Consider the following 15,114-nt stretch of genomic DNA (forward strand, 5'->3'; position numbering starts at 1 on the left):
ACCTTCATTACAGTACACAGCTCATTATGTTCTAGAGAAATGTTTAGCTCCAAGCCCCAGGCCACGTTATAATGAGCACAGGAGTGCACACTAGTATACACACTCTACAGTGCGGCTCCATATTTCCAGGCGACGGTGCAATCGCCACAGGTTTAAGCAAAAAGCAGGCATTCGTTTGCAGCCTTTAAAGATGGTTTCCTAAAGTTTTAAACCATTTGCCATAAAACATCGTTTTAATCTCGTTACACTGTTCATGCTTCTTCTTTTCATCTGTAGCCTTTTTCAAAAGAAAAATGCATATGCAGACATAAGAAAGAAGGAGGTAGATAAATATTTTTTCAAATTTTTGATGAGTGAATGCATATATGTGTGTGTGTAGACAAAATAATAGATATAAAAGAATAACTTTACTTAAAAACTTTTGGGGTAGATTTCCATTATTCCCATTGTTGGTTTAGGCAGAAATTCAAATGCCTCATTAAGGCAATAGTTTTATTTATATTCGATTTGCCCTTCTTACTTTGGGAAGGCAGGAAAATGAACAGAACCTCTCATAATCCCATTCTGCTCTCTAATCTTTTTGTTTTTTCAATGTCCAAGTGACCATCCATGAAATTTTTGACATTACACTTCAAATAAATGTGACACAGTGTTGGTTGCCAGTGGTTTTTTCTCTCTGATTAAATTATAAATTCTTGCTAAAAGCCAGTAATAGGAAAATTACTTCACTAGACACATAAGACATTATCAGAATTACTTGTGTTTCTCTATTATTGGAAATACAAGCTAGTGGAGTGGAAATCCTTTTTGCTGTCACAATTCATTATCATAAACTAATTGTTTATAACTCTAGATGGAAACAAGTGCGTACTGGCATATAAATAATCATAACTTGTTTTCTTGCCATCAAGGCGTAGTCTGCTTGGTATCGGAGAAAACGCAAGTGTAGCAGAGGAATTGCAATGCTTTTTTTTAATGAAAGGATTGTTACAAAGATAAAACAGATTTTTTAATGCCACATAAGAGAGTGATAACAATTTTCATGTTGACCTTGAAACTCTACTTGAGAACAGGATTCAGCAGTATTTTTAGTTAGCCATGAATATCTTAGAGGGATCTCTGAGAAGAAAATGCTCCTTATGTAAAAGAAGCACTTGAACCATCAGTTATAATGCAGTATGACAGCCAAGGTCTGGCACAAGGTCCTAGATTACTAAAAGCAGTTTATTATCTGCATAATCCGGGGTCGGCAAATGGAGATGAAACAGGCCAAAGGATAACCTGAAATCAAGACTTATCCTTCAGTGCATGTCATTAGAAGCCTTGGTTTCAAGTGGCAGAGGTGATATTATCTGGAGAACAGAGAAAGTTCACCACTCATTAAGGATGCTGCTCCAAATTGGCCTATGCAGATTAGCTGGACCCATGACTTATTATCAGATGTTGAAATTAAATATGAAATGCCAACTAACATCCACAGTAGAAAAGAGTTAGAAGGTTCATGAAACATCCTTTGCATTAAGTAAACAAAGAAAGAAAGGATTCAGAATTATGGACAAATTTTTTGTCTTAGAAACAGATTTATCTTATAAAGTTATCTAGTATGTTTATAAGTAAGGATTTGCCTATAGAACAACATTTGAGTCACTAAAATTCATTTCATACCTGACATTTTCAGGTAGGCATAAATAAAGAATATATATACTGCAATTTCAAAGACTAAATGTTACTTTGTTTAAATTAGCTGTGCTTGGTGGCACAAGCCTGTAATCTCAGTTTCTCGGGAGGCTGAAGCAGGAGAATTGCTGGCACCTGGGAGGAAAAGGTTGCAGTGAGCCGAGATCGTGCCACTGAACTCCAGCCTGGGCAAAGGAGCGAGACTCCCTCTCAGAAAAAAAGAAAAAGAAAGAAATGTTACTTTGTTTAAATTGGCTGTTTTATGCCTTGGCCTAAATGTTTTTACGAATGAAGAACTGAATTGCTTTGAATCAGTATAAAATAAAAGATGTGTTGAAATGCACCCGTGGACTTTTTTTTTTAAACAGGCATTAATGATCTATAATCAGAGAACAAATCATTAAATAACAAAGCAGTAAGGAATGTAAATTTTTAAAAGAAAGAAAAATTTGTATTGTAGAACACATATACACAGAAAACTAGATAAATAAAGGATCCTCTGCAATTATTGAATATTATTATGAATCAAGCAAGAAATTAATATTCCTGCTTCATTAGCTGGTAGCATCTGCTCATTAGACAGCAGAAATGTTTGCAGTTTGGAAAGAAAAAGTAGACCTCCTAAATAAGTGTCAAAATGAGCTGCCTGTTACATTTCTAACCTTTTACACAGCTTTAGAATTCTATAAGCAGGGGAAAATTGCAAAGAGGTCTTGCCCTAGTACATTGCCAGTGAGAAAGTAAAATGGTGCAACCACTTTGGAAAACAGCTTGGGACTTCCTAAAAATATTTAATGTAGTGTTAAACATACAATCCCACAATTTTGCTATTAGGTAAATACCAAAGAAAAATGAAAATATATGTCCACACAAAAATTTATACATGAATATTAATGAAATCATTATTCATAAGAGTCAAAAAGCAGGAACAACCAAAATGTCAATCAATGGATGAAAAGGTATATAAAATGTGTTATATTCATACAATGGAATAGTATTCAGCAATACAAAGAAATGAAGTGCTGCTACAACATCAATGAACCTTGAAAATATTCTATGTGAAAGAAACCAGTCATAAAAGACCACATTATTGCATGCTTCTGTATGAAAGATCCAATAGACAAATCTATCAAGACAGAAGGTAGATTTGTGGCTGCTTAGGGCTGGTGGTGGAGTGGGGAGAATGGGGAGTGTCAGCAAATGGGTCCTGGGTTTCTCTGATGAAAATGTTTCAAGATTGATTATGGTAATCATCGCACAAATTCATAAATATACTAAAAACCACTGAGTCCATTGAGTCCCATACTTTAAACAGATGAATCTTATGGCATGTAAATTATATCTCAATAAAGCTGTTTTTTATAAAAAGACATATTTCAACCAGCTCAGGAACACAATGTTTAAATAGCCAGGAAGCTGCTGCTGAAAATAAGCAAGACTCAAATAAAAGCCTGATTTTCAGCCATGCGCGGTGGCTCACGCCTGTAATCCCAGCACTTTGGGAGGCTGAGGCGGGTGGATTGCCTGAGCTCAGGAGTTCGAAACCAGTCTGGGGAACACGGTGAAAACCCATTTCTACTAAAAATACAAAAAATTAGTCTGGCGTGGTGGCGTATGCCTGTAATCCCAGCTACTCGGGAGCCTGAGAGAGGAGAATCACTTGAACCCAGGAGCAGAGGTTGCAGTGAGTCAAGATCGCACCATTGCACTCCAGCCTGGGCAACAGAATGAGACTCTGTCTCAAAGAAAGTAAAAAGACGGCCTGATTTTCATCCCTGGTTGTTTTTCTCTCGTAAGTATTTCTTTTGTTAGCAATAGAGCTGGTTAGCCGATATATTCTTTCTTTCTCTCCTTCTCTTTAAGTTAGAAAACAATACTCAGACAAAAACCCAAGGTTTACTGGGATAGGGAGTATCAACAGCTGGTGAAAATGTTGGCTGTCCCACTTCTTTTAATTTGTGAATGTCCTGACTGTATCACACAAAGCCCACCTCTGATGAAAGGTGAATATCTAGTTGTAACATGAGCCTGTGTATAAGATTTACTCTCCCTTCTGTTTGGTACAAGGAGAACAATGCCCAATCTGAGTCATTACTTAGCTGACAATAGAGCACATCAGAAAGAGCCAATGCTTATCTGTGGCTGAGAAGACTCAACCATAGTTCTTTTTACCTAAGCCATTTTAATCCCCTTTTAACTTTTTTAATCAGTAAGAGAGGAAGCTCTCCTGTTAAATTGAGGGAGCAACATTCCTAGTGTGACTGAATTCCACAAGGCCAGAATTTCCACCTGTCCTTGAAAAAGATAGGTGTAATCTGCTCCTGGCTGCAGTGGGAAAGAAGTTTTTGTTGTACTGTCTTGGTGTGTGTGTGTGTGTGTGTGTGTGTATGTGTGTGTGTGTGTGTTTAAATTCTTTCCTCATGGGACAAACCTCATCCATTCCATTCATACAAAAGGTTTCCCAGGAAACTTCGTTTCAGAGCTAGGAGATGGATTGAGAGATGCAAACTGAGACCTTGGGGGAATGTTAATGAAGAGCATGAATATCTCTGCCTTGCTGTAGGACTTGCACATTGACAATAGCCAGAAATATCACTTAACAGTAGTGAAGACTGTTTCCTTGGAATTCCGAAGTATGGGCGACTTGAATAGAAGAGTTAAACACTGCTTTATCATTTGGGCCAAGAAATATCTGTTCTTACCTGTGCACATGGAGATTTCAGTCTATCTCTTCCCACTCTTTTTCTCTGGGAGTCATGTAAATCTTTATTTGCTCCTTCCAACTAACCTACAGGAAAGGGAATTCCACCACTCCTCTTCTGTATCCACCCTATTTACCCACCTCTAAGTGTTTCGATGCCTGGTTTAAAAAATTAAGGTCAGATATCAAATAGTCATTGTCAACTGGTTCTTCAGAGTTCCTTGAGTGAATCTTTAAAAAAGTAAGGATTAATTTTTAAGGATTAATTTTAATAACACACAGGAGTTTTTATTTGCTGTGAGATTCTGATTATAATGATATTTGGGGTTCTCCTTTTCCCTGAAGAAAAAGAAATCTTATATGATGTCTGAAAATCTAGATAATATTTTTAATCTATATTTTCTAATACTGAATGATAATGATCATAATATTTTATATTTGGGTAGCCATTCACAAAGCACCCTCATATTCCTTGTCTGTACCAACAGTTATTGTAAGTCCAAAGATGTAGTTGTTTTATATATAAAGAAGGAGCCTCGGGAAAGCAAAATGCTCATCCGAAGACCCAAAAGCAGTAACAGGAAAAGCTAAGATCATAACGCATGCCTCTAAACCCAATCTGCCTCGCTCAGTGAATAAACATCAAACCTTATCCTTCCTAATTGAAGCCTTGAGTGCCTCTCTCAACAATAAAATCAGCTCTGTGGTACATAAAAAGTACATCAACAATTTAGTAAACAGGATTCATTTATTTGTAAAGTCAAGAATAAATGTTGGAATTAAGAAAGGATAAAAATGTGATGTTCACAAAGGGCTAGAGGGTCACCTGTCAAGAAGGCTCATTGTGCTGGTTTCTCTGTTCATGGTCAAACACGTGATCAAGGCACACAGATAAAATGTCATGTCTCCCACAAAGCCTCCACAGTTCTGCAGCCAGAAGTCGTGACTCCTCCCATGGACTCTACATCTCCATTCCTTATTTGACATGCTGCTGATCATTTCAAAGGCAAGTTGCATGGTATCTTGGAAAGAGCACTGAATTTGGAGCAAGAGAATTTGAGTTTCAGCTCTGATCTTGGGCAAGTCACTTAAGGTGGCTGCATTTCTGAAAGAAGAGATAGATATAACAGCGTTGTTATAAGGGTTAAATTAGCTAATACTTCAAAAACAGTTGGCAAATAGTAAGTAACCAATAAACGTTAGTTATTATTTTTATTGATCTAACATACCCATTTGATAAATAACAAACAGGCCTAGACAAAAGAAAAGGCTTACTCAAAGGCAAAGGTATATAATTAATAATAATACCCAACTAGTAGGACTATTGTGAGGATTATGTGTACGTGACTTGTGCCTTACAAAATGTAAGTAATTTGCGTAGATAGGCTAACATACCATTTTGGTTGGATGCCCTTGAAGGTAAGAGTAGTATCTCTTATTTTGTTCCTTACCCAGAGCGTTGATGAGGACTTCTACAGAGTTAGCACTAAATAAATGTTAACTGAACTAATTTCGTCTACATAAAACATCAGACATTGTATCCCAAGGTTATAGATGATCTAATTTATTAACTTTTTCAAATCTGTGCTTCTACAGATTCAACTTGGACCTACTTTTTCCTTATAATATCAACAAAACACCATTGATTATAGATTTAGTAACCCGACTGGCCTGCCCTCTGGAGTAGAAAAGCTTTGGACCAGTTAGAGCACTTCAGCTGCTAAGAAAGCTGTTTTTCCACTGTCAGTTGGGTCTAACCATCTAATTCTCAAGCATTCGTTTAGGTGTAATATGCATTTCTTTCTCCAGAAGTTCATTTCCATCAAGTGTAGATGGCCGAAGTTAGTACAAGGTGAAACTCCTCAGCCATAAATACCATTCTGAATTACAAGCCTTCTATATTTGCAACACATCAATTTCTTCCAAAAATCTATGGCTCACCTCCTTTATGTTTTAGCCAAGACATTTTACCTGTTCATGACAGCCCTCAGTTGAAAGTTTTCCAGTTGGCCTTGCTAGGAAATGGGGATGTACAGGTTCCAGTGGATTCGTGTCGGTCTCCAATACACATTTTCTCAGAAGCGTCTTTGTTGGTAATATCGATTAGGGGAGAGACAAAAACAGAAAGGCTTGGGAAATGCAACAGGTGTTTTGCTCCTTAAGTTAGGTTCTGATAGTAGAATTAACAGCCATGGTCAAGGCCAGGAGCAGTGGCTCATGCCTGTAATCCCAGCACTTTGATAGGCAAAGGCAGGCGGATCATGAGGTCAGGAGTTTGAGACCAGCCTGGCCAACATGGTGAAACCCCGCCTCCACTAAAAATACAAAAAAAATTAGCTGGGCATGGCGGAGCCTGTAATCCCAGATACTCTGGAGGCTGAGGCAGGGGAATTGCTTGAACACAGGAGGCGGAGGTTGTGGTGAGCAGAGATCATGCCATTGTACTCTAGCCTGGGCGACAGAGCAAGACTCCATCTCAAAAAAAGCCTTGGTTGGAAAGGTGTGGGTGAGCTGATATTGCTCTTCTTTTAAGCTGATATTGCTTGTTTCCTTTTGCATATATGAATATAGATGAAAATTTATCTTAAAACTTCTTTAAAAGCCATAATTTTGTCCAGGAGTAAAGTCAACTCTGGGATACCTATACTGAGTATTATACAAGTTTCAGACTCAATATTCTTTGTGGTTGAGAATGAAATTTTAGATTTTTACTGCATCATACTTTTTCATTATCGGAGTTGCCCCAGCATCTTGAAGCAATGGTCTTTCACAATTTAAACACTAGAGCCAACACCTTAGATAGGTCAATTAGAATTTGGATACTTATGAATAAACTGAAAACATGACTTTGAGTTGCTGGAAGAAGTTAGAAACATTAATTCAATTTTCTGATTTAAAAAAAAACACTATTTCTTAAGTTTCATACTCTAGTCTGTCTTAAAAATGATTCTAGGAGCACAATGCCAAATTATGGGCATCCAAGGACACTGGCTAGACAAAAGAGAAGAAAACTAGGTGAGCAATGAACCTTATTAGCATGTGTCCTCTCAGGCTGATGACTGTCATTAGGCTGCTGGAGAATGACATCATTTTCTCTAAGAGGCAGTCAGCTCGAAAATGTCAACTATCTCCGTGAATTAATTCTTGTAGCTGCTTTATGTTGCCTTCTGCTCCTTGAGAAAAGAAATGGACATATTTCATTTTGGGGATCTGTCAGACATGTTGCTGTTTTAAATATTACATTTTAAGCCCAATCTAATGTGAACATATTTTGTTTTGGGAAGCCTGTTGAAAAAAAAAATTGACTTCAATAAAGTAAAATTCAAGGTGCAAAACTCTGTAATCCCTTTTTTGGTGCAAATTACTTTCATTTTATAATGTCATTTTTTTTTCAAAGGATTCTATAGTGTGAAATTGTAGGAACACTTATACCCTGGTGTTGTTAAAAAATAGTCATAGACAGAAGTAAAGAATACAGGAAGCGTGATGGATTTGAGGGGACAGATATAATTGCAAACCACAACTCAGTCAAAAGTTCTTGCCTCTCAATGTAGTTCTTTTTCACTTTGTCAGACATATCAGAAAAAATAGGATCATTTATTAATTTATTTAATGAACTTTATTGAATGTCTATATTTTTGCAGATTCTGTGCTGGACAATAGAAAAGCAAAATGAATTAGATACTTCCCACCTTTAAGAGAGCCCCACATTCAGTGGGGGAGAGAGACATGTAAAGGGAAATATTGAATTAGTTTGAAAATTCCATTAGAGAAAGAGACTCAGATATTTCTGAGAGTGGATTTTTAAAAAAGATTATGTGTGTTCACATACACACCCACACAATCCTGCATGTGGAGGTGAGTGAGAGAAGACAGAAAGGAAAGGCAGAAAGCTGTCTCAAAAAAATAACAAGCCAGGGGGCAACAGCTATACCTGTAATCCCAGCACTTTGGAAAGCTGAGGCAGGAGGATGGCTTGAGCCTGAGAACTTGAGACTAGCCTCAGCAACATAGTGAGACCTCGTCTCTACTAAAAATTTAAAAATTAACCAAACATGGTGGCCCATACCTGTAGTCGCAGCTACTCAAGAGGTTGAGGCAGGAGGATCTCTTGAGCCCAGGAGTTTGAGACTGTAGTGAGCTATGATTACACCACTGCACTCCAGCCTGGGCAACAGAGCAAGACCCTATCTCAAATAAATAAATAAGCAAATACATACATATCAGGACAACTTTCACTGGTGACTAAAGCACTGGTCAAGATATCAGAAACACTAGAAGGAGCTCAGCAATCCCTTGAAATAGCTTTCTTGTCTACCTTCTAATGTGTAGAATACTTTAAACTGAAAACAAACACAGTATTTTAAGCCTACTGCTAGACTTGAAAACTGGGAGATGTAAACCATTGATCTAAATAAACACAAAGATGTGTAATGGACTGATACTACATTGTCTTTCTGACAGTAAGTTTGAAGGGAGATGATTGTATTATAGAAGCATCATGCCTGGCCGGGCGCGGTGGCTCACACCTGTAATCCCAGTGGGAGGCTGAGGCGGGTGGATCACGAGGTCAAGAAATCCAGACCATTCTGGTCAACGTGGTGAAACCCCGTCTCTACTAAAAATACAAAAAATTAGCTGGGCATGGTGGCGCATGCCTGTAGTCCCAGCTACTCGGGAGGCTGAGGCAGGAGAATTGCCTGAACCCAGGAGGCGGAGGTTGCGGTGAGCCGGGATCGCGCCATTGCACTCCAGCCTGGGTAACAAGAGCGAAACTCTGTCCCCAAAAAAAAAAAAACAGCATCATGCCTAAGTGATAGGAAATGAGCAAACTGAGGGCTAGAAAAAGAATGTGCTTCCTTTCATATTTTTATTTTAAATTGAATTTTCATTTACATGCAGTGAAATGCACAGATCTTAAATGTTACAGTTTGATGTTTTCTCAAATGCAGACACTCATATAGCACACACTGCTGTCAAGTCACAAAACATTTCCATCATCCCATAGAGCTTCCTCCAGTCCTTGCCAATCTCCATAGCCCTCCCAGCCAAAGGCCATCATTGTACTACTGATGTTTGTCACCATAAATTAGCATTGCCTATGTTCTTCAATTTTATATAAATACAAATATGCTATAGGCGCTCTTGTTTCTGAAATCTTTCATGCAGCACAATACATATATGTCTTCTGAAAACCGGTTGTTGGTTCTTTTCTATTGCTGAGTAGTATTCCATTGCATGAATATGCCACAGCCTATTTATCTGGACTATGTTGATGGACATCTGGGTTATTTGCAGTTTTCAAATTTTCTATTATGAACAACACTACTATGAACATATTTGTTCAAGTCTTTTTATAGATATATGTGCTCATTTCTGTTGAGTAACACCTAAAGGTGGAATTTCTGGGCTATAAGGTAAATATGGGTTTAACATTTTTAGGGGGAATTAATCATGAAAGTAGGAGAATTTTCAAATTCAAATTTGCAGGATGAAACAGAGAAGAAAATAAAGGATATGCAGCCCATGGAAGGAGAATGAGTAGAAGAAGGGGACAGGGAAGTGCCTGTGGAATTTGGGAAAGGGAATAGTCAATATAAATCATAAGGTGCACAGAGGATTTCTATTTAGCAGACAGCTTCTGGGACATTTCCAAAGTCTGCGTTATTGTTAGCAGAGTGTATAAAGTCTGAAATAATTACTGGAACTTCTGAAAGTGTTACTAAGCTTTTCAGAAAATGCCATTGTTTCTGGGAAGCCTAAGAATAAAATCCTACCTCTTGTCCAAATGTCTGTTTCCAGTAGACCTGATTTGGTAGAAAAGATGTCCAACTGGATGTTGGTCCAACCATGGTCATCAGACATTATTTTCCTTGCATCTTAAGAACAGGATCTTAATTAGAACAGGTCTCTCCCTGTTTGGATCCAGGTTCAACTGCTTTGATGGTATAAACCAGTTCTCTGGCCACCCTTTGCACATTTAGGTCTATACCTAAGAGCTTTGAGGTAAGGGATGTAGGTAAGATGGATCAGCTTACTAGCTGGAAGTTCATACCATTCAAATACTACCAGATTTCTGTCTTGCCAAAGCCACCTTTAAGTTTTTAAATTAATTTTCGTAATGGGCTGAGATTCATATTTATTACCTTTGATCATCAAAAAGGAAAATGAAATCTGAGTACAGTGGGGCACACCTGTAGTCCCAGTTATTGGGAAGGCTGAGGCAAAAGGTCTCTTGATCCAAGAATTTTGAGGCTGTGCATATGATCACATCAGTGAATAACCACTGTACTCCAGCCTGGCCAATATAGCAAGATCACATCTCTTTAAAAAAAAGGTGGGAAAATAAAAGGTTGTTAAATAATTCCATCTACTCTGTTCTTGTTAACCCAACCTATGGGTCATAATTAAGAATTGGTAGCTGAGGCTGGGCATGGTGTTTCACACCTGTAATCTCAGCATTTTGGGGAAGCCGAGGCAGGTGGATCACTTGAGGCCAGTAGTTTAAAACCAGCCTGGCTGACATGATAAAATTCTGTCTCTACTAGAAATACAAAAATTAGCTGGGCATGGTGGCACACACCTGTAGTCCCAGCTACTGGGAGAATGAGGCATGAGAACTGCTTGAACCTGGGAGGCAGACGTTGTGGTGAGCCAAGATCATGCCACTGCACTCCAGCCTGGGTTAGACTCTGTTGCAAAAGGTAAATAATTGGTAACAGATTTCTAGCCCCATTTTCCTTGATTATATTAACTACTCTCCAAGAAAATAGATTTCCAAACCACAAATTCTCCTGAAAAGAGCCCTAACTCTCCGGAAAGATATACAATATTCGTAAAATTTAAATATAACACAATGACAACAATAATACATACATATACACACACACTCTTATCCTAGGAATCTCTGAAACAGTGGACAGCCAACAACTGATCACATGAAGAGAAATTTGAGTGCCACTCTCACCTCTTTCCTACAAAGGGATCTACCTGTGTACAGAACTTTATAAAGCTATTCAAACATAGGATCAAGCAGCCTGGGCTAGGTTACTTTGCAGAAAAAAAAAATCAGTGTTGTATAATGATACATAAAAACAGAAGCTATTTCCTGATCACATGACTCACCTACAATAGAGTGTTGTTGAAAGGATAAAGGATTAGGAGCCTTGAGACCAGTGTTTCCACCACTAACCATGTGTCCTGGATCAAGGCACTTAACTTCTCTGAACCATAAAATAATTAAATTTTGCCAGATTATCTCTAAGACCTTTTCCAACACTGAAATTTTGAAACAAATAAAGAAAAATCACCAAATTACAAGATCACTTTTCAAATAGGCACAGAACCACAATTTGGCTGCTCCAATTATTTTGGTCATCTCCATGATCAATAATGTTCCCAGCAGGCTAATCGATTATACCACTAGCTGTGTGGATCGTTAAGTGACTATGACACTCTGGTTGACTGTGAATGTTCCATTCCAGCCTCTGTATTCAGCCAAGACTTAAAGATAAAATGCCCAAGTGTCCCTTTAACTAGGGGTCTTTTTTCTCATGTTGTAGTTTTTATCCATTTTATTTGTCAAATGGAAATAAATAAAGAGGCCACATAAGTAAAAGTGAGCCAAGAATGTGGAGTCAATACTCAGTGTTGTAGTCTTGAAAAAATTCAACAAGTATTTACTTAGAACTTCCTACCTGGTAGACACTGTACTAAGTACAGGAAAAACCAACTGAGTAAGACCCTTATTCTGCCCCTCGGGTACTCACAATCTACAATGTAGGTCAGTAAAGAAAGAAATAACTACACTAGAATATGGTAAGTGTTGTAATAAATAAATTCCCTCCTTAACTGGTCTCTTTCAGTCTTCTTTCTTTCCTTACAGATGATACTTTTTTTTTTTTTTAAGAAGGAGTTTCATTCTTGTTGACCAGGCTGGAGTGCAATGGCGTGATCTTGGCTCACTACAATGTCTATCTCCCCGATTCAAGCAATTCTTCTGCCTCAGCCTCCCAAGTAGCTGGGATTATAGGCATATACCAGCATGCCTGGCTAATTTTTGCATTTTTAGGAGAGACAGTGTTTCACCATGGTGGTCAGGCTGGTCTCGAACTCCTGACCTCATGTGATCTGCCCACCTTGGCCTCCCAAAGTCATGGGATTACAGACTTGAGTCACTGCACCTGGCCCTTACAGCTGATTCTTGAACTTTACGCTCTAATGAACTCCAAACTTATGTAACCAGATGACTGGTTGCATGGTATCTCCACTCAGATGTCTAAAAGAGCTCTCAAACTCAACATCCCTCCAAAATAGAACTCTTGATTTTTCACTCCCCAAATTAGCTCCACCCTAAGCCTTGCCATCTTTCGAAATAACATCTCCATCTACCCAGTGTTTCAAGTCCCTCAGGGTCACCTTTGATTCATCATTTCCTTCACTCTACGTCTAATTTTTCATTTTCCCACTGGTTTTGCTCCACTTCCTATTCTGAATCTATTCACAAATTTACAGGTTCACAACAACAATCCTAGCCCATGCTCATATTTCCTCTCTTCCGGTTCATTGCAATAGTTTCCTACCTGCTTCCATTCTTCCTTTCCTTCTTTACCTAACAGCCAGATTCATCTTTTTAAAATGGCATTCAGGTTGTATTAGCCCCTTTCATACCTGCATTGCCTTCACATTGAAGTTAGACTAAAATCCAAATTTCTTATCAGGGCCTGTGACTCCCTGTGTGTGCTGGGCCCTGCCTATTTCTCCACACTCTCGTCTTGCAGATGCTACCTTATTCACTTTGGTCTAGCTTCAAGGCCTTCTTGCTGATATTTGACTAGGTCAAGCTTGTTCTTCTCTCAAGATTTTTGCAGTTGCTATTAGGTTGGGGCGAACATAATTGCGATTTTCGCTCTTTAAAAGTAATGCCATTACTTTTAAAAGTAATGCCATTACTTTTAAAAGTAATATAGAAATAACATTATTTTGCTATCTATATTGGCTGTTCATTTCTCTTAAAATAATGAATTAGTAACTGATGCTTCCATTTGTTATAACTTCCTGAATCAGTCCTTTTGCTTTTTCAGAATTTAGAATACAGGTAAGTTGAATAACTATCAATAAACACAAAACTATAGGAGAAAATATTTGCAAAAGACATATCTGTAAAGCACTGTTACTCAAAATATGCAAAAAAAATCCTTAAAACTAAACAATAAGAAAATGAACAACACAAATGGACAAAAGATCTGAACAGACACCTCAACAAAGGTGATATACAAATGGCAATCATATGAAAAGATGCTCAATGTCATGTATCATTAGGAAACTGCAAATTAAAACAACAATGAGATACCACTATCCACCGACACCAAGTTCTGGTGAGGATGTGGAGTAACATGAACTCTCATTCATTGCTGGTGGGAATGCAAATGGTACAATTTCTCACAAAGCTAAGTGTATTCTTACTATATGATACAGATATGATGCTCCTGGGTATTTAACCAGAGTAGTTGAAAACTTATGTCCATACAAAAACCTGCACACCAAGGTTTATACTAGTTTTAATCATAATTGCCATTTATTAAGGCAAACAAAATGTCCTTCAGTAGGTGAATAGACTTTTTTTAAAAAGCTGTAATACATTCATACAAAGGAATATCATTCATCTGTTTTTTTTTTAATGAGCTAGCAAGCCACAAAAAGATATGAAGTGATGCATGTTGCTAAGTGAAAGAAACTAGTCTGAAAAGGCTACATCCTGTATGATTCTAATAATATTACATTCTGGAGAAGGCAAAACTATAGCAATGGTAAAAAGATCAGTGGTTGCCATGGGAGAGGAGAGAGGGATAGGTAATATGTGGAATAAAAGGGATTTTTTGGACAGTGAAACTATTCTGTATAATTTTGTAATAGTGAATCTGCAACATTCAATACTTGACAAAACCCTTATGTGTTTAGAACATGAAGAGTGAGCTCTAAACTATAGACTTCAGTGAATAATGAATAGTATTGGTTCATCCATTGGAACAAGTGTACTACACAAATGCAAGATGTTAATAATAGGGGGAAATGAGGGTTGGGAGAAGGAAGAAAAGTATATGAAAACTGCCTTCTGCTCAATTTTTCTTTAAACCTAAAACAGTGCTAAATAATGAAGTCTATTATAGAAAAACACACACACACAATTTTTTTTTAATGGCAGAACTCCAGGCCAGGCGTGGTGGTTCAAGACTGTAATCCTTGCACTTTAGGAGGCTGAGGTAGGTGGATCACTTGGAGTCAGGAGTTCAAGACCAGCCTGGCTAACATGGGAAAATCCTCTCTCTGTTAAAAATAGAAAAATTAGCCAGGTGTTATGGTGCATGCCTGTAATACTTGGGAGGCTGAGACAGGAGAATCGCTTGAACCCGGGAGGTGGAGGTTGCAGTGAGCCAAGATCACTCCATTGCACTCCAGCCTGGACAACAGAGAAAGACTTGGTCTCAAAAAAAAAAGGCAGAATTCCAAAATGCTGAAGACCTTCTTGTCTATTGGAGGAAATGTAGGAGTGGAGAGCAAGTGGAGAGAAAGAACTGTGGACTTGAACTAAACTTGAAGACCTGCCTTAGCAAAATTGGGGGACCAACATATTAGCCTCTGAACTGGACACACCCAAGCTTCAGGTTTGACTCTGTCACAACCCTGCTGTGCTACCATGAACGTGCTTTGGAACCTCTCTTCCAGATTTAGTTTCC

At 38.1% G+C, this 15,114-nt stretch overlaps 1 long non-coding RNA gene across 1 annotated transcript; it reads right to left on the reverse strand.

The window, feature by feature from the left end:
• Positions 1–5,156: 5,156 nt before the first annotated feature.
• On the reverse strand, positions 5,157–7,578 carry LOC108589540 (uncharacterized). Its single transcript, XR_001908770.4, has 3 exons — positions 7,407–7,578; positions 6,350–6,463; positions 5,157–5,483 (listed from the first exon to the last, which is right to left on the reverse strand). It is a non-coding gene; the product is annotated as an uncharacterized LOC108589540 (long non-coding RNA).
• Between the last annotated feature and the right edge of the window lie 7,536 nt (positions 7,579–15,114).

This window comes from Callithrix jacchus, chromosome 2 (assembly GCF_049354715.1).
Source record: "Callithrix jacchus isolate 240 chromosome 2, calJac240_pri, whole genome shotgun sequence".
Lineage (NCBI taxonomy): Eukaryota > Metazoa > Chordata > Mammalia > Primates > Cebidae > Callithrix > Callithrix jacchus.